Here is a 14,775-nt window from a genome sequence, read left to right as displayed (position 1 = left end):
ATCCTCTTCTGTAACATTTCAAGTATCCTGCCACTTCCTCGCTGACAAAATTCAGAGGAAAGCAATCCGTATAGTAAGGATTTTGCACCATAAACATTTCAATCATGTGGAACTCTCAATGAATATTCTCAGCAAAAGAATTCCAGTTTTTTTTTTCAAAATGAAATGACGACGTGACTGTTTTTTTTCTTCTTTTTTTCAAATAAAAGTCCAGTTGATTTAAAAGAAATTCGATTTCAAAAAACACGCTAGAGCTCTGTTGCAGGAAAAAAGTATACATAAAGTTTTCTTTAATTTAAATTAAAATTTGGCTGAGTGGAATGTGATTTTATGTCTGAAAAACTTACAGGAGAGGAAAACACTACTCGACAATGATTCAGAACATGAATGATTCGGTAAAAGAAGCATCTTTCCTCATTATCAATGGCTACCGAGAATCATACAACCAACATGTTCGACTCTCCTTACGCAGGTAGGTACTCTAGCTGGGCCCTATGAGGAAAGCCAACCGATTTAGGCAGTTCCGTACGGTCTAAATGAAGTCGATTTATTGTGTCCTTGCCAAGTCGATGGTGACACCCGCGGGAACTACCCCCAAAACGGAGCACACGGCGGGGAGGGGGGGGGGTCATCAAAGGGGGCGCAAGTTCTGAGCTATGTGTGTGGGGGAGGACTAAGCAGCATCGGGGCACTTGTAAGGTGTAATTTGAGCGGGGGAAAATGAATGGGCAGCGGCGGCAGGTACGTTGGAACCTCGAAAGTCAGGAGGAGGTGGGCGAAGCGATGACTGGCGCAGTGGAATAGGAAATATGCAGGGAAATATCATTGGCGTAGCGGGAGGGGGGAGGGGGGACGCCGGGACGGGGGCCACGGGGGCCCGGGGTAGGGCGAGGGAGGAGAGTCGTCTAATGGCTAGGGCCAGGGCCCCGGCCGTGGTTGCGTTGGGCCCGGGGCCGGGAAAAATAAAACTTTATTAACATAAAAAGGCTAGGGGTGTTGACCCCTGTAAGTTCAAACTTGCCCTTCCACGTGGCGCGAGAGCGCCCTAGCGGTGAAATCAAGGTCGGCTCTCCCCACGAACGAGCGAGAGGCAGTCGCTCTCGGAATGGTAGAATGTGCAAGAGCGAAGCCGAGCGCGCTCACGGCCGGTTCATCTCCACCCCGTTTTTTAACTCGCCTCGCCCCTTGCCGACACCACGCTCTTTACGCCGCCACGATTTCGTGTCCCCTCTTCTTCCCAACCACACGGCTCCGCGTATTTTTCCGCCAGGCCGCTCCCGTACCGCCACCCAACTCCGCGTCCTCCCCGCAAAATGATCCCGAAAGTGCCTCAAAATCTCGCCGAGTACCCCAAGTGCCCAAGTTCGTGATCGACAATTTGTGTTCAGTTCCGTGCCTCGATTTTTAGTGTCCGCAGAAAAGATGAGCTTCCAAAACAAGAGTGATAGTGTTTATAGTTCTTATCAAGGAGATTTTTCGAGCTGATTTTATCGTGAAAACACGAGGTTATTTTGGTGTATCGCGTGTGTGAGTGATTTTATCAATTTTACATTTATGACGTATTTACATAATCGCACATTGACGATTTTAAACGCTCTCGGTTTCCGACTGATTTCGAGGAAGTGATAGTGCAATTTTCTAGTGATCGCGTTAACTGATTAGCGTCTAACTTTTATCAAAGTTTTGCCATTGGATTACCTACCGATTAATTGGATTACGCAATGGATTAATCTTCCCCACTTACAGGTGCGTACATTTGTATGAAATTTATGGTGATAATAAAAATCTGTGCGACGCTTTTTGAGAGCGTCTTCGTGCCAGAGGAGGTGTAGCTAGGGGTGCGAGGGTGCTTCTGACCTCAGAAATTATGAAGGGTGGCTTAGGGGGGCGGGGACCTTGAAAACCCTACGTAAAGGAGGGCTTTTGGTTAGTTAAGGGGGCCCACTCGAGAGAAGAAGCCCCGAGATCTCATCAGCGCGCCCCAAGAAATTTCGAGGTAGATCAACACTGCGTCGTGGTGAGAAACGTAAACAGAAAATAAGGAAAATACACTAAAAACAGTTACGCAATATCTAAAAACAGTATTGAGGATGATTCCGTTGAGTTTTTCACGCCCCTTATCATTCTCATTTTAATTTGTCGCGCGCTTCGTAATTTCCATTATTTTGTATATTTTTCACTAATGAGGATTTTTAAGCTTTTTCTTAATTTTTAAATACTTGCAATCGGAAACACGCCTGCCTTTAAATTGCTATAATTTGTATAGTTTGAGAATGTTTGAACAAATATAGTCAGCGCTTTAACTAACGCACACATGGTGATCAGATCAATTCCAAACAAATTCTATTTCCTTCCCGGGGAAGAAAATCACAAACTTCGGCGATTACAAGTTATTAATTTCATACTTAAGTAAATATAAAAAAAATTAGGTATCATTAAATAAATAAAATAAAATTGGAATTTACTGTCTGACTATATTGACATTTTAAATAGTAACGATATTTAATTATTACAAAATTCTAGACGGAATCATTAAAAAATTAATTTTTTCATAAATTTAACTAACCGAAGCTCGAGTGAACAAAAATAATCCTTTAAATCTGTGGAAACTTTAAATTTCAAGTCTGATTTGAAAAATGCACAACCTAAAGGCACCACCTGTTTTTGCAAAAATTATTGGACATTAAACGATTCGAGGAGTAAAATTCAAAAGTCGAGCTTTTCACGATGAAAACAAAATTTTATTTCCCGATGTTCCCCAACGAGCACATTACAGTTTCGTAAGAATCTGACCGCGATCACACTGATTGAGCGAAAATGGTGGCATAATGAGTGGTTATTTCAGCTGAGTAGATAAGAGACTACGTTGCCACAATTACGAGTTAGTCGCAGCGATGGGGGACGGTGGGTACGCGGCTCCATGCTAGCGTAGCTCGGTGCCGGATCCGCCGTCAGCACGTCCGTGGGAGGGGGCGCTGTGCCCGAAGAGGGGACCACTCCTCGGTTCAGGGCGGGGGACTTAACCACCGTGACGATTCGAGTTGCCCCACAACCTCGGCCTTGGTCGGAGAAAAGTTGAGTTTTTAAGAAAGCTGAAGATGTTTACTCACATAACTGTAAACTTACTGTGATACGAGCGCAACATACTCGATCGATGTAAATTGAGGAGCTTGGAGGACAAGGTGCCTAAGTGCAGTTTTTGAAAAAAATGTGATACTAATGATTGCGTTAAGGCCACCGCGTCAGCTTTCGATTCAACATTTGGTTTAATTTGGATGACACAAATTAGGCCTTCTCGTGGGCCCTTTTTATAATAAAAAAATAAAAATAACAAATGAGGGACTTGAAGGGCAGGGCGCGTGAGTGCAATTTTTGAAAAAATTAAGATACTAATGATTTCGAGTAAAACTGGTCATAATTCACATTCTGTAAAAAATTCACCCCCAAATTCCAATTTTTAAGCATCAAAAAGTCAGTTTGAACTTTCTTTCCGCCATAAGGATCGGTGTAATTTCGAATCTTCTAACTCGTATTTCTCGACATAATAAAAGCTGCACTTGCCTCGTCCTCCAAGCCCCTCAATCAGAGCAAATCCAGGAAGGAACCACGAGAGAAAGAGAGGAAAAAGCTCCTTCCTAATTCTATCCCAATTGATTTATGATTTCTAACTTACTCAGGCAAATGTTTTATTCTTCACAAAAAATAGATAGTGAAACAAGTGTTTGATGTGCACTGAAATGTATTTTACATTAATCACTTACAGCTCTCACCTATTAAATTTCAAAACATCTTCCTCTCCGTTCCTAGGGTTCCTGCGATTTAATTTTTATTTTCGTATACGGGCTGAAGGAAACCTTAAAACGGCACTATAGAGCTACTTGCATACCATGATTTAATTTCCTAGTGATAACTTTTACTGTTGGAATGTTGATAAATTCCTGGCTGAATAAGTGAACATACCATTCAAAAATTTTGCTCTGTACTTACAGTGAGAATGGGATGTGGGCCTGGAAACAGAGTCTAATTTCTCTGTGTAGTTTCAACTGGGTCTTATTTTTAAAGTCAATAATTTTTCTTACCGTAAAAATGGACTGTAAAATAGCTGTTTTGCAAACTAACGCCTATCCATGATTTATTTAATTCTCTGATTTATTATTTATATATTTTTGTTTCTTTTTTCATTTATTTTTTTCCTAAAAAAACCAATATCAACACCTAAGTACTGGTGGTCGGTCACCTGTTTTTCCATGCTAGTAGTTTATTATTATTATTTTTTATTACCACGGGGCTCCGCGACTCAACCACCGGAGATTTGCATCACAACCAGTCTGATAAGAATTATCGAGAAGTTTGAGGAAATACAATTCAGCAAAAAAATTTAAAGTACAAAGGCATGATTATGAGGAAAAGGAATGAACAATAATTAATTGAACTGCATTTTCCGATAAGGTTTTAATATGTTAGACTCTCATCATATCCAAGTGAAGCGAAATAAATACTATCTTAATCCTTCTCTCCATCAAAAAAATTAATTCAAATAGCACGACTTTCAGTTTAAAATCCATTACTTCATTCTCCATTATCCTCTTTGAAATTGGAATCATCCAAGAATATCCAGTATAACTTCCTCGATACTCTTCAGTTAACTTAGAAAAAACATTGCGAAAAAAACAACGCGATGTAAACCAGCTGAGATACCTTCTCGAAAGATTAATTCGGCAACTGAATAATACACGGAGCGTGAATCAATGGAAGAATACTCGAGTAGTTGGGTTCGAACCCAACATGCAACTATTCGAGCTCTGCCGTGGGCCGGGCTGCATACGCTCGATTTTGCAGGCGAAATCTGAGATCTGCCCACGGCTTTCACGATGCACGGATGCAATTATTGTTGTCCTCGAGCGTGATGTCTATTTCGGTTAACTATTTCGCTCCTGTCTCACAGATTCGTATCGCGATGTTAACAAACTGAGATCCTTTTCAAAAGACGAACTCGGCATTTGATTAATGCACCATACACTAGGATTTACCAATTTATTTGTTTTTAAGTCGATAGTGTGTCTAGTCTGGCCCCTTTTTCTTACGCCATGATTTTTTGGAGACTCCTGGTTTGTCGAAACCGTGTTATTTGTCTAAAAGAACAGTTTTAAAAATAGTTCCTACACTATAATTATTGGGCCTCGAGAGTGGGCTCTTCTGTCCGAATTCTCGACACTCATTTTTTGGGAAATCCTGCAGCAGTCGTGCAACACTCAAAACGTTGTTTGTTTGTTTATTTGTTTTTCTCTTTTTTTTTTTTTTTTTTTTTTGGTCGTCATCTTTTTAGGGGGAGTTTATTTAGGATTGGGCCGGGGTGGCTACCGCCACCTAAAATACTCCCTTGCGTTAGAGGGCGATTATTCGACTTCAGTAGGTAAAATTGGGTTTGACGCGGGCGGCACGTATGAATTGGCACATACCTAGACAGAGATTAATTTTTTCTCGCCTATGAGTTGAATTCGAAAATGGTTTATGTTTCTACTGCGTTTTACTTAAATTTTATCGAGGGTACGCCTAATGTGGTGCTTTATTTCGACCCCTGTCCAATACTGCCATACTAAGGAAGAACGTCGTATAAACATTCGAGATTTGTCAAATTTCCTTCGATAAAATGATCATTTTAAAGGAAAGTTATGAACATTTTTCTTTGAATTTTTCATGAGCTTTAGGTGAAATTGCGAGTAATACATCTGAAAAATCGGAAGAAAGTTATTCATAAGTTTACCAAGAAATGTGCGTTTTATCAAAGGAAATTTGGCAGCGCTTAAAGGTTCATACGGCGTTTTTCCTTAGCATGGCAGAGTACTCCGTTGGAGTATGGGTGGATTCAAGACCGGCAAGGAGCGCGAACTTTCAGCCTTGGGTGGTCAACGCCCAATTTGGCAACGATGCTAACGGGCTCGGCGAACTCGCGGCATTGATGCCACTTCTTCGTAAATCGAAAATATTAGTAAGTTTGGAACGACGCGCGTCATCGGATGCCGCCCGATTCGGTCAGATACAGCGGGTGCGGGTACGGCACCCTCCAACCTGCAACCACATCGCTCTGGCTATCCGGGCAGGCCCATTCTCTGTGCTTTCTCTGGATTTTTGACTTTGATTTTCGGAGGAGGGCTTTTAATTTTGAAATCTGAAGGAAAGCTCTGCTGCTCAGACTCTGCATTCATCTACAGGATGCCTAAAAAGGATGGCAAAATTTCATGAAAGATAAAATCTTGAAGTTTCACGTGAAATATTTAATGAAATTTCAGAAATTTATGAAAGCTATGGAAAAATACCGGTTCCTTTTCACGTTTCGCAAAATGTGAAAATTGTGGTTTTCTTCTATATTTGTGTGTTTGAGTGCGGGTTGCATACTCTAGCCCCTGAAAAATTTGTGAAATTTCATGAAATACATTTATTTCACTGAAATTTCCGACCTTTCATTTCTTTCTTACATTTCATGCCACCCTATGCCTATACCTCCTCACTAAAGAATCCTTTTAAACTCGAATCTTAATTGGGCTACAATTCCGCAATAAATAACTACCAGCTTTGTGATGTTGATATTCGTGACTTGTAATAAGAGTCACGATTAAAATGTAAGCAGTTTTTATCTGTACATATACATGAAATTTTTTATTTAATGTGCCGAAAGCAAAATTGAAGACGCGATTTCACTAAGCGTGAACTTGCGATGCTTTATGCTGCTACTGAGGTGTCGCACATGCAGATTTGGAGGAAAAGTTGAAAAAACTAGGCACGAATACGTCTCTCCTACCCTCGGCTGTGTTGCTCATGAAATACTTGAGGCACCACTACAAATAAAATGAACGGAACCAACACAACATGGAAATAGAGCAAGGGAATTGACGCGCGTTGAAAACGGCGCAGAGATACAACTATTCGTGCTTGAAGGATGTCCATGTTGCGTCCGCCAATTTGAAGGCGCGATGGCGCGAGGCGTGAACTCGCAATGCTCCGCTGTATGCTACCAATGAGGTGTCACTCGGATCCGGCGAAAAATTTAAGGAACAAGGCGTGAAAACGTCTCCCCTATCTTTGGCTCTGTTTTTTTAGCCATTTTAAGTAATGGTGAGAAAATGAAAAATTCGAAAAAGTTGTTTTAACTATGAGCGCAAAGGCTTTATATCAACAAAAATTGGCAAATACAAAGTGACTCTCTTATATTCTTAATGATGATCCAATGTTTAAACCAAACTGGAGTCATCGACGTTTGATGTTTTGAGTTCAAGGAGCGTGCTTTCAAGGAAAATCCATTTAAAATTCTCCGCTGCTTTGTTCATGACACGGAATTACCTACTGAATAAACTATTTAACTATAATGCAAATTAGGGTCTCTATCAACACAAAAATGAACTAAACAGCTCGCAACCATTTTTTAGGACACAGTAGTGATTTTTCCGTCGAAACATCAAAATCCGAATTTTTTTACCAAATCTAGTAAAAATCTTTCTTATGAATACTTTCTTGTGCTCGCCGCAGATAGCCACAATAAACTGGTGACAGCATCTGCACTATGCTGAGTATAGCGCAGATCGGAGATGAGTTCAGATCTATTCTCCCTCAAGATGGAAAGCCCAGCTTCACACATATGTCTATTATCTATCCACAGGATAGACAGATTTCTTTTAGGTACAGCTGTTGATATTAATCAATCAAAATCAGGAACTCATAAGAGCAGAGGGGGTAATTTACTTTTTAATCGTCAGGTCCAAATTCAACGCAAATAATTCATCCATTTAGCTACTGGCTTTTGATGAGTGCGAGTAGGCAACTAATATAACTTAAGAGTATGATTTTGGTCTATCCGGAAAATTGAAGGCGAACATAGCATAGTACCTCCACTGAGATTTTGGCGTGATGCTGAGTATATTTCCTGTTTGTCAGTTGCCAAAGTCTTGCTAGGGCAGCGAGACCGATGCAGTTTTTCTTTTGATTTAAACGAGTCCATATAAGAAAATTAAGTAGAAACACCTCATGGAAAAAATTAAATTGCTGATTCAACAATTTCGCAGTTAAAAAGAGTGACTGCAATATTTCAATGTAGATTGTAAGGTGAAAAAATGCTAATTTAATCATCCCCGTCGTTAAATTAGCTTTCCACTATCGTAAAGTGTACATTTGTAACATTGCAGTTACTTTTTTAAGAATTGAATTGTCAAATAAGCAATTCATTTTTTGCCGTGTGCTTATACTTGTAAAATGTATACAAAATTGCACGATGTCATCAACACTGTTTTTAACAGGGACGCTTCGACCGAATCAAACAGAATCTCGGGCGTCCAGAATAAAAGTGCATATATGTCGACGGTAACAGGAAGCCTAATCGTCAATCCATCACATCCAATGAGTCATCGGATATGTGCATGATGCAACGTATTGACTATCAAACATGATCTTCCCACCTCATTAAGGTCAATGGATGAAAGAGAAATGGATGAGACTGGCAACAGTGCGCAATTGAACTCCGAGTTAAGTTCGAACTCATAAATTGCTCGGATCACCTGTGCGGTGCTGCATTAACGTGCGCGTATCATGAACCTGTTGATTTAATTAGCGATGTTACATGGAACAGGAGTTATTCCAGACTTTCGGCGCTCATTCCGCCATCCCTCCTGCAACACGGTCCTGTTCAAATTTTACTATCTGCAGTATTGCCCGATGGGAGCTATGGTGGAAGCTGTCGGAACGGCAAACCCCCTGATAGTAAAAATGCAGTTCGAAAATCCGAAAAAATACCCGGAAAATCTTGCACTCCTTGAGTCATGTTGAGCGAACCAAGTGTGATGGTGGCTAAGCGTCACGTTACGCACACTTTTGGTTTTTGACTAAAATTTTGGGAAGAATCTTTCCATTTTATAAAATCTCTACATAAAACAATCCTTTCATGAAATTAGGAACATCTTCCTGCTGTGTCAGCGCCATTCTCTGGGGAATTCTCTCAATTAGGTACTGTGCATAAGTTGTGGGTGCAAGGTCTCTTTAATCACTGGCTCTAACTTTGAACCACCTCTATTGCTATACTTTAAGAGAGATTTCCATGGTATGTTACTGAATTTCCTCTGAAAAAATATGAAAATGGTAAACTTTTTTTCTTCGAATGTTTCAGAGCCTTTTTTCGTAGTTTATTCCAATGCTTTCGATTATGAAGTAAAGGAGTCATTTTTATTTATTCGGAAGAAAGTTTTCAATATTCAAGTTTTCTTACGGCATTTTACCCGAGTGGTGTGATTTTCGATCCTAGGTTATTCTCGGAGAATCGCTATTTTTCAATAGGCCCCCAATAATTATCTCCTCTTCATAACGGCCGGTGAGTGAAGTGTTGAACCCATGACGAATTGGACTGAGTTAAGCAGAAAGGAGCCAACCCACATTTTGGAAAAAAATTGAGTTATGAATGGTTTTGAACTCGACTACTGCTCTACTATCTATTGCCAAAAATTCGAAGTTTTTGTTGGGGCAAATTTTACAGAAATTGAACTTGAAGTTTATCTTTTACATTGAGTCTTATGCAGGAGTCAAACTTTAAACATTTTTTTCTCGGTTCGATCCCGATGTGGCTTGGTTCCTTTCTGTTTAACTCCGTCCAATTAGGGATAGGAGGAGGGACATTTGAGTAAGGGATTCTGATTTGGTGGTCTTTCGATGGTCGAAATTGGGAAGGACACCAAAGAGGAGGAAAAATAAATGTGAACACTTGAGGAAGAAACCACTTTTTCCAGCGTGGGCGCAACCCGACATAAAACAGAGTAAAGGAGTTTGCTTTTGATGGCATCGAATGGGCCTGTAGCAACTGAGCTATACGAGACAGGAAAGATTTACGAAATTCTCCAAAAGATCGTTTTGCCCTTTCGCTCATTCCGCTCCACCATATCCGCTACCCACTTATTTGAGGTACCTAACCCACGCAGTGTTGCTCGGTGAAATCGGAGGATTAAATCTTCCTAACGCAAGCTCGCGAATTTTTGTCAGGGTCTGTTGTAATCGCCAAGTCCAGGTTCAGTGGCTTCATCACCGTGATCCTCTGCATACGGCTTTGCCTTATGGTAGTGGAAATTCTTTAAGATTAATTGGACGTCCTTTTGCAAGTAGGAGCCACAATTTTTGGCTCATCCGTAAAAACACGTATGTACACAGGGCAACTAATGTGCATGCGTTGTTTTTAAGCTGAGCCAGAAATTATAGTTCGGAGCTGCTAAATGCAATCCACTTGTGAAGATTAAATAAAACTTAATTAATAGCTGATAGAGCAATAAAAATACACGTCACATTTTGTGACGCCACAAACTAACCCTAACTAATTCTATCTGATGCACAGTGAAAATTTTGTGCCTTAAATAATTAAAATCTCCACGCGAAAAAAAAACCCGAATAGGTAGCTTCATCGAAATTTGCGCGACGTGATCGGCCAGGATCCCACAAACTGAGGGGCTCGGAGGACAAGGCGCATACGTGCAGTTTTTGCACTTTCGAGAAATAAGTGTTTGAAGCGTCGAAATTACATGGAGCCTTATGGCGGAAAGAAAGTTCATACTGTCTTTTCAGTGCTTAAAAAGTAGAATTTGGGAGCGAATTTTTCACCGCGTATGCATTGAGACTAGTTTTACTTGAAATTGTCAGTAATTCAATTTTTTCAAAAACTGCACCTATGCGCAGGGCCGGATTTACCTTCTTGCCGCCCATGGGCCGCCTGTATTTTGCCGCCCCCATCTCATTCGTTTTTAAACAATAATAAAAACCAAAAGTGAACGTACCAGCGGGGATGGGGTGCATAAGACGCGTTTACTCGTGTTGGAAACATTTTTGGGAAAGCCCTGTCAACACTACTAGCAAAAAGTCACGGAACTTTGCGCGAAAGTCAAGTTTCGTAAACCTGTCTCTGCGTGGACAAAGCCTTCCATTCATAAGAGACGAACGAAAAAATTATGAAAGAACAAACATAAATGTGGTTTAATGATTTCAACTTCCGCCGCCGCGCCGCGTAGACCGCACCGTGTTTGACGCAATGCGTGAAGTATTCACGCAGTCTTGCAGGCGCTATGCGTTTCACGCTGACCGCACTGTGTTTGGCGCAATGCGTGAAGTATTCATGCATTCTTGTAGGCGTTATCCGTTTCACGATGGTCGCAGTGATCGCACAGAGTTTGATGCAATGAGTGTAGTATTCGTGAAGTCTTGTAGGAATGTAGGCGCTAAAATGAGTTACATGCCGACCGCCAAGTCCTCGTCATCATTTCTCTCTAAGTCCCGCCGTTCCTGGCCAAATTGCGTGTTTGGTCTCTTTCTTAACTCGATTAATTAAAGGTGCTGTCACTTGTATCACCGAAAGACGATACAATTAGAAATTACTATACTCTCAGGAAATGAGAGATTTTGTATGTAATTTATTTCTGAATCCGATTTTTTTAATACCTGCATTTAAGAAATTGCAAAATTTGCCGCCTTCTAGATTTGCCGCCATGGGCCGCGGCCCATGTGGCCACCCCCTTAATCCGGCCCTGCCTATGCGCCTTGTCCTCCAAGCCCCTCTAATCCTACCAATGGAACTTTCATGTTGATCGCGGAAACGCAGCTCGAAAATAAGCGAGGTGAAATTCTGGCGATGCTTTGACACCGGTGCAGTGTGCGGAAACCAAGCTCGGAGCGCCGGAGCCGGTGAGACGATAATCTCTTCTCGGAATGGAAGTGGAATGAAGCAAAGAAAACCTCGCGACGTCGCGTCGCGGTTGTCAGAACTTTGAAAAATCCCCCAGCCTCCCTCGCTCCCACTCAGGAACGTTCTAAGTTAAATTTGGCGACGGTCCGGATTCGGTGCTTCGCGTCCCGTAGCCCCCTTCGAGATGAGATGCGCTTGTCGCGGGCTCGCACCCCCCCCCCCCCCCGCCCTGCTCCGCCACCTGCACCCCTACCTGTTGCTCATGCTCAGCTAAGTACTTTTCGCTGCGATGACGATGACACCATGAAACGCACGCCGTCAACAAGCTCTCCTCAATCCAGATCCGTCGCACAGTGGATAGGGTCAACAAGAGAGGTCGGACATGAAAGTTTTGACTTAAACTGCAAATTTCGATGTTTATTTCGTCTCATTTTAAAGTTCAAGGGGTGCTACAAGAAGAAAATGTCACGAGAAACCAATGGAATCACTTTTAGAGACTACCATGACAGTCTCTGCGTTATGAACAGGGAGCAAATACATTAGCAGTGTTGCCGTGTTTTCAGTTTTGGAGTCCCCAATTAAAGTGGCAGCCCTGTCAATGTATTTGCTCCTTATCTCTGCATGCAGAGTTTGTTTTAATGTAGAGGTGGACTCTCAAGATAGCGTGGGGGATATCCCCTCCTTTTTGGCCTCAACTTGAGAACTTTTTTTGAACTTTGGAGTTGATTTCAGAGAAAACCAGTGGCACCATCGTGTTTCTCGCGAACATTTACATAAGAATTAGTAGTCAGGCGCGAGAGCAATGATGACGAGGACTTGAGATGAAAAGGAGAGGCCCTCGGCGCGGCGGTCTGCATGTAACACATATTAGCGCCTGCAAGACTGCATGAATACTTCACGCATAGCGTCAAACACAGTGCGGTCAGCAGCGGTCGCCGTGTAACGCATAGCGCCTTCAAGACTGCATGAATACTTCACGCATTGCGTCAAACACATGCATGTCAACAAATGCATAGCGCCTACAAGAGTGTAGGAATACTTCACGCATTGCGCCATACGAAGTGCGATCAGCACGCCGCGGCGGTGGAAGTTAAAATTATTGAACCACATTTATGATTGTTCTTTCATAATTTGTTCGTTCATTTCTTATCAATGGAAGGCATTGTCCACACAGAGACAGGTTTACGGAACTTGACTTTCGCGCCAAGTTCCGTGAACTTTTGCTAGTATTGTTGACAGGGCTTTCCCGAAAAATGTGTTCAACACGAGTAAACGCGTCTTATGCACCCCTCCCCCGCTGGCACGTTCATTTGATGGCTTATATTGATGTTTCAAAACGAATATGATGGGGGCGGCAAAATACAGGCGGCCCATGGGCGGCAACTAGGTAAATCCGGCCCTGAACATCTCCATTAAAATATTTCGCTCGCTTTTGATTTAGGTCTCGTTCTTGATCGGTGAACTAATAAAAAAAAAAGTGTGTGGCTACTCTGTAGAGTCCTGCAATGCGGGAAGTCCACTGTGATTGAATGAAGCCCCAACGAGAAGTCTCCTCACCTGTGTGGAGACTCGAGAGACACCCAACGATATCTCGTCGGTGGATCTTGAGGCTCCAAAGCTCCAAGCACGAAGGACGTGTGGGTGGCCTCAAATCGTGACACCACTTACCCACCTTCGCGATTCGTCCTTGAACGGACGTATGCTCGGTCTCGGTGCAACTCCCGCTCAAAATCAGAAGCGCCAACCCCGGAGGATACAATCACGAATTAATTTCCCGTGGATCCCGGGCTTGGAGCTCGACATCAGTGCTGCCATTTTATTTTATCAAAAGATTACGATATAATTCCGATTTCCGGTAATATATTCCGATTTGCCAAAGTTCCAAGAAAAATTCTGATTTTTAAAGAAATTCCGTAATACGCCCTTAGTTAGTTCGAAAGATCGTCAAATTAGATCAAAAAGTCCCTAAATTTGATCAAATTAATGGCCAAACTGGCGAAAAACCGCAAATTTTGAGGAAATTCCAGAAGTAGCGAAAACTCCGGGGATTCAGAAGATTCCGGGAAAAGTTCCGATTATTTGAAAATTTCCGAATCTCGGAATTACTTCCGGGAAATGGTCGCACTGCTTGACATAGTCATGTGACAGTCACGCTTAGAGAAGTGAGCAGATTTCCGATTTCCAATTTCCGATTTGCCAAAGCTCCAAGAAAAATTCCGATTTTTTAAAAAATTCGGGGGAAAATTTCGAAATACGCTCGGATTAGTTCCGAAGATCTTCAAATTTGAGCAAAAAGTCCCTAAATTTGATCAAATTAATGGCCAAACTGGCGAAAAACCGCAAATTTCGAGGAAATTCCGGAAGTAACTAAAACTCCGGGGATCCAGAAGATTCCGGGGAAAGCTCCGATTATTCGAAAAGTTCCGAATTTCGGAATCAATTCCGGGAAATGGCAGCACTGCTCGACATAGTCACGTGACAGTCACGCTTAGAGATGTGAAACGAAATCCGAGCGTTTACGGTAAGCCCGGCAACTTGATCATCGCGCGTGGCGCGAGTCCGGAGAAGTCGCGGGTCGCGGTTCACCGCAACCATGCACGCTGACATGCAGCTGAGGGAAAAAATCAGGTAAAAAACATACTTTTAATTCGCGATTTCGCGAGATGCGACAAATTGAATTCCGCGCCGAGCCTTCCCGCGTCTTCGGCTTGACACTGCCTCTGGAAAGTCTCACGGATGACGGAGGAGGGTGGAGCGAACGTGGAGGGGGGAAAGTGGAGAGAGAGGTGGAGGTAGAGAGAGAAGATGGTAATGATCCCCCGTCCTGTCCGACTCTGACCGCAGTAAACTCCTTGGAGACCTTCACCCATTTTTGAAACGCTGAGTTTAGACGCGGATTCTCGATACAATTCGAGCCCGCGCTTAGACGCATCGTTTTACCGTTTAGTTGATCTGCGAAGGAAACTGAAAAAATGGTTTTCACTCGCGCTGACCCAGTGAATTTGAACAACCACAAAAAATTTCGCTGGAGCCAATTTTATCCGCGGCTGTAAAGCTGAGCGTACAGGTCATTAACT

At 42.3% G+C, this 14,775-nt stretch overlaps 1 protein-coding gene across 1 annotated transcript in view; it reads left to right on the top strand.

The window, feature by feature from the left end:
* Positions 1–1,100: 1,100 nt before the first annotated feature.
* The window catches only part of LOC109041604 (protein tramtrack, alpha isoform), a 64,401-nt gene continuing 50,726 nt past the window's right edge, over positions 1,101–14,775 (top strand). The window contains exon 1 of the mRNA XM_019057999.2: positions 1,101–1,746. The gene's annotated coding sequence lies outside the window, so the exon portion shown is untranslated. The remainder of the gene's footprint in view (positions 1,747–14,775) is intronic.

Source organism: Bemisia tabaci, chromosome 7, assembly GCF_918797505.1.
Source record: "Bemisia tabaci chromosome 7, PGI_BMITA_v3".
NCBI classification, from domain to species: Eukaryota; Metazoa; Arthropoda; class Insecta; order Hemiptera; family Aleyrodidae; genus Bemisia; species Bemisia tabaci.
The sequence above is the reverse complement of the archived record's forward strand: the minus strand, read 5'-3'. Positions and strand labels throughout refer to the sequence as shown.